The sequence below is a fragment of the Solanum stenotomum genome, chromosome 1 (genome assembly GCF_019186545.1).
Source record: "Solanum stenotomum isolate F172 chromosome 1, ASM1918654v1, whole genome shotgun sequence".
In the NCBI taxonomy this organism is placed as follows: Eukaryota; Viridiplantae; Streptophyta; class Magnoliopsida; order Solanales; family Solanaceae; genus Solanum; species Solanum stenotomum.
In genome coordinates, this window is record NC_064282.1 from 47479056 (window position 1) to 47486461 (window position 7406).

Consider the following 7406-nt stretch of genomic DNA (forward strand, 5'->3'; position numbering starts at 1 on the left):
AAATTAATTTTTTTCAACAAAAAAATTGATTTTTTTAAAAAATAAATTGTAATTTGAAGTTGGACAAGAGTTTTGGAAAATATTTTCCTTAATTTTTTAAGGGAAGTCAGTTTCCTTAGATTTGAGGAAAATGAGTTGATTTGGAAAACATTTTCCAAAACATTTAACCCAACCAAACATGAGAAAATTGGAAAATTCTCCTTCATACCAAACGCACCCTAATTGTTTGTAGTGATGCTAATAATTGGCATTGAATAGTCAGTCACTAGAAATTGTATAAGGAACAAAGTATTAGTAGGTTAATGTTTTGTATGTTTTGTCGTAGTTAAAGTATTGGACAAATTTGTGGTTAGTAGGTTATCACATTATAATCTAAGTTTTGACAAATTAGTATAGGTAATTGAATATTAGGTGTATTGTATTATATTAATACCATTAAAATGATAATTGGAGGAATTGAAACTTACCGTTAGGCTTGAACTTTAGGAAATTGATTATAGATTTGGGTGAATTTTGGGTCTAGGCTAGACATATAGTAATATGGGTGTCTATCGACTCGTTTATTTATGAATTATGCATACTTGATAGATTGGAAGCTTTCTGAGACATTGTGGAAGGAAAAACATTGGGGAATTTGCTTGCTTGACTTCGGCTCCTCGGTGTAGGTAGGTTATGGTTTATTCTATGTGATAGATAGACTCTTAATAGTGATTGATAGTCATTGAGTGATATTGTGAATTTTTCTATGTACTTGGTTATTGTGGTTTGGATAATTTATGTGTTGTTGTGATTGGTCTGTAATCTCAAGACCACAAAATCCATAATTTTGAACTTTTTGTATTAAGGTGATTCCTTGAATAAAGAAGGCTTAATGAAATATTGTTAAGAAAGTGGAAAGAGATGATAAAGATTAACAAATGAATTAACTATATAGTTGGATCGGGTGCCACGAGCCGGAACAATATATTTTGATCGAGTGCCACCAGCCAGCACGATATTATTGGATCGGGTGTCACGTTCCAACACGATATTATTGGATCAGTGTCACATTCTGACACGATATTATTGGATCGGGTGTCACGTTTGGGCACGGTAACATTAAATGAAAACATATTGAAATAACTTAATGTACTCAATCTCAAAGAACCCATTTCCCAAATGAGCGTGGTGTGGAGGCATGAGTCCTCATGTGTGTGTTTGGTACTGTGACTAATTACGTACTTGTTTCAATGTTGTTATCACTTGATCATACTATTCGTTGCTTTCCACCTGCTAAGTGTTATAGTTTGTTTCATGTTATTACTTTATGCATATCAGTTACTATTTTAAGTCGGCCGATAATATCTACTCAGTACATGCTACCTTGTACTGATCCATACTTGTACTTTCTTCGTTTTCCTTTTGTGGAGTGCATCGAGTGTACAGTGACTTTGACTCGCCCTCAACTCTAGCTAGTTTCCAGCACATGAGGTCCTAGGGTGAGCTATCCATTCTAGCTCTTATTGGATTCTCCCGGCCATGGCATGATGTCCTTAGTTTTTGGACATAAACTATTTTATTCATTTATTTTAGTGTCTTTGATAGTCTTAGACTTAGTATTTAAAGATTAGATGTCCTTGACGTGATGACTTTCAGATTTTGGGAAATGATATTTTATAGACGCTTGTCGATTTGTGATCTTACACTAAATAAGATTTAAGATTCCGCATTATGGTTAGTATTTTGGAAGTTGAACGATAAATATAAGTTGGGGTTGAATTCATTGGTTCGTCCACCAAGGAGATTAAGTGTGGGTGCCACTCATAACTCATTTTGGGCTGTGACAAACTTGGTATCAAAGCTTTAGGTTCAGTGATCTCATCACACAAGGACAAGTCTAGTAGAGTCTTGCGGAATAGTACGAAGACTCCTTTACTTTTGTTCGAGAGGCTATAGGACTTTAGGAAAACTCCATTCTTTCCTCCTTTCGTGCGATTACTTGAATCCAATTGGTATCTAGGTTATACAAATTGGTATCTGACCTCCTTGATGTCATTTCACATATGGTCAAAACTAGAGCAACAGAAGTGGCAACACCAACACTAGCAAGAGAGGATGCGTCCATGGAAATAAGCATGTTTCCCCGATTGACTGTAGGCATATAATGACTAGTGACCAACATGATTTTTTTACTAAGTTCTTAAAGTTGAAATCCCCATTCTTCATGGGTACTGAGTATGTATAATTTCCTGGTTGATTCTCATTAGCTGCTTCATAAGATGAATATAGTGGAGAGGTTTGGTAGTGAGGTTGTGATATACCCATTTTCGGGAGACTCTAAAATGTAGTAGCGATCTCACGTTGAGTGTCGACCAATAAAGGCACTACTTATGACTTTGGCAACATTTTTCTAGCTTCTTCATGAAGAAGTATTGTCACGACCCAATTTCTCGAATCATGATGGCACCTACTATACCCTACCAGTAGGTAAGCCAACCCGTAACCCAGAACATCAAGCAATGAGCAAAAGGGCAGAAACTAGCGAAAATAATAATCTAAACAAGGATAACAAAGCGGAAGCAACCCAAAATAAATATATACAGAAATCCCTCCCAGAACCTGGAAGTCACTAGTACAGAGCTATCTAATAAAGAGTACAAGTCCCAAAAGTGGACCACAACAGAGCGTGTCTCAAAGGCAACAAGACTAGCTAAATCAAAAGAAGGAGACAGAACAAACCCCAAAACGCCAAGTGCTCGCCCTCGTCTCCGAATCACAACTGCAAAAGGAGGCTGGAACTAATCACCGCTGGTAACTGGTACTGGGACCTGCATCACGAAATAGATGCAGAGCGTAGCATGAGTACCAACACAACAGGTACTCAGTAGGCATCATAGGCCGACTGAGCAAAAAGGGTAAAAACAATAAGAAAGGATAGAATCTAGACACAGAGAGGTCAAACGGATAAGAAAAGAAAGCACACGAGCATACCAGAAACAAACTAAGTACAACTAGACTAAACCTAACTGGACCCCCATAAGCCCAGAAGGTACACTCGTACACAAGCTTAAATAAAACCTGAACGAACCCCCATAAGCTCGACAGGTACATGGAAAAGCTAAGTCTACTGAGAAAGAAGAAAATCGGGCTCTCAGCCCAAAGTAACTAAGATAATCCATCAGACTCCACCCAGCCAGCAGTGCACTCCCAGCCCAGCTAGAAAGAGTGACCCTAGGGGGCACCCAACCAAACAGTCCACTCCCAGCCCAGCTAGAAAGAGGGACCCGTGAGTGAGGTAGATATCGCGAGTCGTCCTACCATGCAGTCAGCTCCCAGCCCAGCTAGAAAGAGCGACCCGGGGACACCCAGCCAGCAGCACACTCCCAGCCCAGCTAGAAAGAGAGGCCCGGGGGCGATCGCCGATATCACCGAGTCTACCCAGCCAGCGATACGTTCCCAGCCCAGCTAGAAAGAACGACCCCGGGGGTGATGGTATCTCCAATAGGATCCAATCCCACAACAACCACCGTGGAACGCCGTCCACTCTAAGAAATCACAGAAAAGGGCTCCAAGCCTATACTATCTCAATCCCACGCCTCTAGTGATGCACCAAACCTTCGAGAATGCGCCGGAACCACAGAATGCGAGGGAGAAGATACAGAAGTGCAGCAAGTAGCGATAACGCCTAATCTAAGGCTCAAACTATCAGACTCAAGTCTGCTATTCCAGTCTACAAGGAGCTAAGTCATCCGAACGACGTCGGTAGAAAGTCAAGGCTATCCAGCCCACACGGGTCATAAGTCTTAGGCAATGCTAGCCTAACCTAGACTAAGGACATCATGCTTACGGTTAAGGATGCACAAGGCATACAATACAAAACATACAAGCATACAATAGCATTTAGCACATAGACATGCAACTCTACTAAACCGGATAACATGATACTATACCCGAAATATGGCCAATCGATTCTAACATGAGGTATCTAATCAAAGTAAGATAGTAAACTGGTACCCACCCCCAATTCACTCCAATCAACGTGTTTTTACACAATTAAGCTCAATCTAAAAGAAGGAAAGCCGTAGCCTACCTTAAGGCCAACCGTGCGCTCTCCAAATCACTTTACCGGAGCTTTCCCTTTCCGAACAGTCTCAAAACGCTGCCCCGCTATCAAAAATAGAGTCACAACGTTACTATGGTCATTTAGACACCAAAATCATAACAAACGGAGACGGGTCAATTTTGGAGTCAAAACGGGAATCGTGGGACCCGCACCGAACTGTCCAAATTTGACTCCGTCAAGAGACCCTAAACAGCACTCCAAACTTGTGTTCCAAAATGGAACACAATCCGAGGCTTAAAACACAGCAAAAACCAACAAGCAAGAAAACCCACTTTAAACAACTAATAGAAACCCTACTGCAGCAGTCCAAAATCGAAATAAACGAAAATCAAAAGGTGCCCAGCACTCTTTAAACACTCTACAACGAAGTCACGACAATTCTCAACATGTGGGACTTCGAATCACCCAAAACCGAGCTAAAATGAGTGAGATATGACCAAAACAAAAATTCCAAAAACAAGGACTCGAAAACAGTACAGCAGTCAGGTTTTTCGCGAAATTTACCTCAAACGGGAACCCCAAACCACTATCCGAGCTCACCAACGCGTTGCCCTCGAAAAATCTCACAACTTTGCCTTTTGAATCGCCCAAATCGGACAAAAGATGAGAGAGTTAAGAGAGTTAGAAGTTTTGGAATTGTTGCTGAAAATCTGCATTATATTGCAGATTTTCTGCAATTTTTCCAAAACTAAAAACCCCGACGGGGTACTCCGATCTCGTTCGGAACCCCGTGCACGCAAACGAGATATGCAACCATACCAAATTCGATATTCCAGACTCAACGGCGCAGTCGAAATTTCCATCAGAGGTCATTTCGATAAAAAGTGGGTCCCACTTCCAAAGGCCATTTTAAGTCAAAACCCACAAAAGGGCTCGGAAAGATATCAAAAACCTCGGGACACAAAAGAAGGGTCAATCTAGACCAAACTCAACATTCCGGAGCTAACCGCACTGACAGAATTCTCATCCGAGCGCGTTTACTCAAAATGTTGACCAAAGTCAAACTTAGGCTTAAACTTAAAGTTAAAACGCCTAATCGCACCGACTCACACTGAAAACCTCGGGAGTCATGTCGACCATGCTACTAGCCTAAAATGACCCTTCCGGAGCTGATGGAATCGTCAGAATTGGATTCCGATGTCATCTTCTTAAACTTTTGATCGAAAATGATCATTCAAGGTTCATAAGCTCCAAAACACAAAAACTCACACCAAGACCAAACGAACGACTAGGTCACCGAACTGTCAGTCCCAGCAAGTCATAAATGACTTGGGGTCGCTACAGGAACGCTCTAAACGACACACAGAGGGCAGGACACAGAAATGACCTGGAGGGTCATTACAAGTATATACCGTGGACCTTAAGGGATATGAGGAAAGATAAGTTCCTGAATATAGAGCAAGGGAAGATAATTGTTGCAGCCTATAAAGCCAAATTTCGTGCTTTATCTAGATATGTGACTCAACTTTGCTTCAGTCCTAAAGAGAGGATTCACTGCTTTGTGAAAGGATTGAGGTCAAATTTACATATTCAAGCTTTATAGGTGGCTGCTTCAGCAAAATCTTTTCAGAAAGTGGTTGATTTTTTGAGGGCGTAGAGAGGGTGAAGCCAGATGACTTTGCCAAAGTGACAACATTAAAGAAGTTTAGTAAGGGACGACTAAATAATGAACAACATTACTTTGGAAAATACAGTTAGTAAAGTTGTCACAACATGTATGAGTTGCTTAGCGAATGATGAAATTGTATTGCGTTAGTTGAGGTCATGATATGTACATTGATTTCATAGTTTGAGTGTGTATCAAAAAGGGTCCTTATACGACTACTACAACAAAACTGATGCTTACTTGATTAGAATTATGAAGTGTGTTACTTTTGTTATCGACCTGATCTAAGAAAGAATGCAAATCGCTTGGGCTAGAGAAAGAATAGATTTGATAATATTTTACAGTTATTCAATGGGTAGAAATGTGTGGGCTATTCGGGTACGTCTTCTCGATAGGTATGATGGGTGATGGATCTAACAGACTTTCACAATGTGGTACTAGTGTTATGTGGAAATGAATACGTCGATTGTCAAGTGTGAATACTAACTACTTAAGGAGTTATCAGTTGAATGGCATGCTCAGATAATGAGATTTGGTGTTGCATTCAGATTAGAGAAATCAACTAGTTTGTTACTACGAATGATTGGGTTAAGCATTGTTTTAAGGAAGATATTAGCGGTGGATCTTTGGTACGGTATTAATGAATTTGATTTGTGAAGTGTATCTTGAGGATTTTAAATGAGGACTAGTGATTTTATCTTAAGATTCAAAGGAGTGGATTGATACCAGAAGACAAGCTTATGGGTAAAGAGAGTCCCAGTTAGTATACTTGGATGAAGGAAATTGAATAATTTAGTATGAAAGTGCGTATAAAACTGAGTAAATCATTTGGATTTGATTGGTATAACTGGATTGGAGGTGTCATGTCGATGAAGAGGTTGACTTTGTGGTGATGGCAAGGGATAACTAAGCATGATGGTAATGAGAGTTCGTGATGGATTGTGATTAGGATGCAACTATAATAAGTATGGTTGGTTAAATAAATTTTGTATGGTAGTAACGAGTTGCGAGTATCTAAGGTTGTGATTTTCTACTATTTAGTGAGTAGCATGGTTGTATGAAAAAATTTAGGAGATGTTGGGACACCGCTCGAATAGAAGTTAAAGGAGCTAGAGTCCTAATGAAAAAAAATTAGTGGGATATATTGTAGCCTTCGAAGAGATGTGAGAGCAATAATATTCTATCTGATCTAAAGAGGTATCTTCAGAAGAGTTGAGAGTTGGATTTAGAGATGTGTGATTTCATCCATTTTTCTGTGATTATGGTTATAGTGTCACGGGTTCATCAAATTGGTTGAAAACTACCAGATAAGACTAAAGAAAGGAGTGTACAGACATTCAGCTCAAGTGTGATGATAAGTTCTTTTGTGATTTTGAGTTTGGTAATGAGTACGGTTGGATTTTTAGCGAAAGATGTGGTGAGGTCAATAGAGAGGCGATCAATGATAAGCTAAGATACATGAATTCATAAAACTCTTTAAGGTATAAGCTAATGTTAATAGATAAGGAGATTGGGTTACACAGTTGGATTCATAATTCAAAAAAAAATTATAAGTCTACATTCGTGGTGGTATATTTTTTTTCAAGGTATGGATTTGTAAGGTAAGAAATAATCGATTGCATCGGGTTTTGAGAATTTGGAATGACTTATGCATGATTTGGGACGTAAAATTTGTTACTTTTGATTGTTAAAGGACCT

The 7406-nt window shown here is 39.5% G+C and overlaps 1 long non-coding RNA gene across 1 annotated transcript; it reads right to left on the reverse strand.

Annotated features, from left to right (window-relative positions):
* Positions 1 to 2559: 2559 nt before the first annotated feature.
* LOC125848638 (uncharacterized) lies at positions 2560 to 4753 on the reverse strand. The gene is made up of 3 exons (XR_007444541.1): positions 4607 to 4753; positions 4070 to 4146; positions 2560 to 2807 (listed from the first exon to the last, which is right to left on the reverse strand). It is a non-coding gene; the product is annotated as an uncharacterized LOC125848638 (long non-coding RNA).
* Positions 4754 to 7406: the final 2653 nt, after the last annotated feature.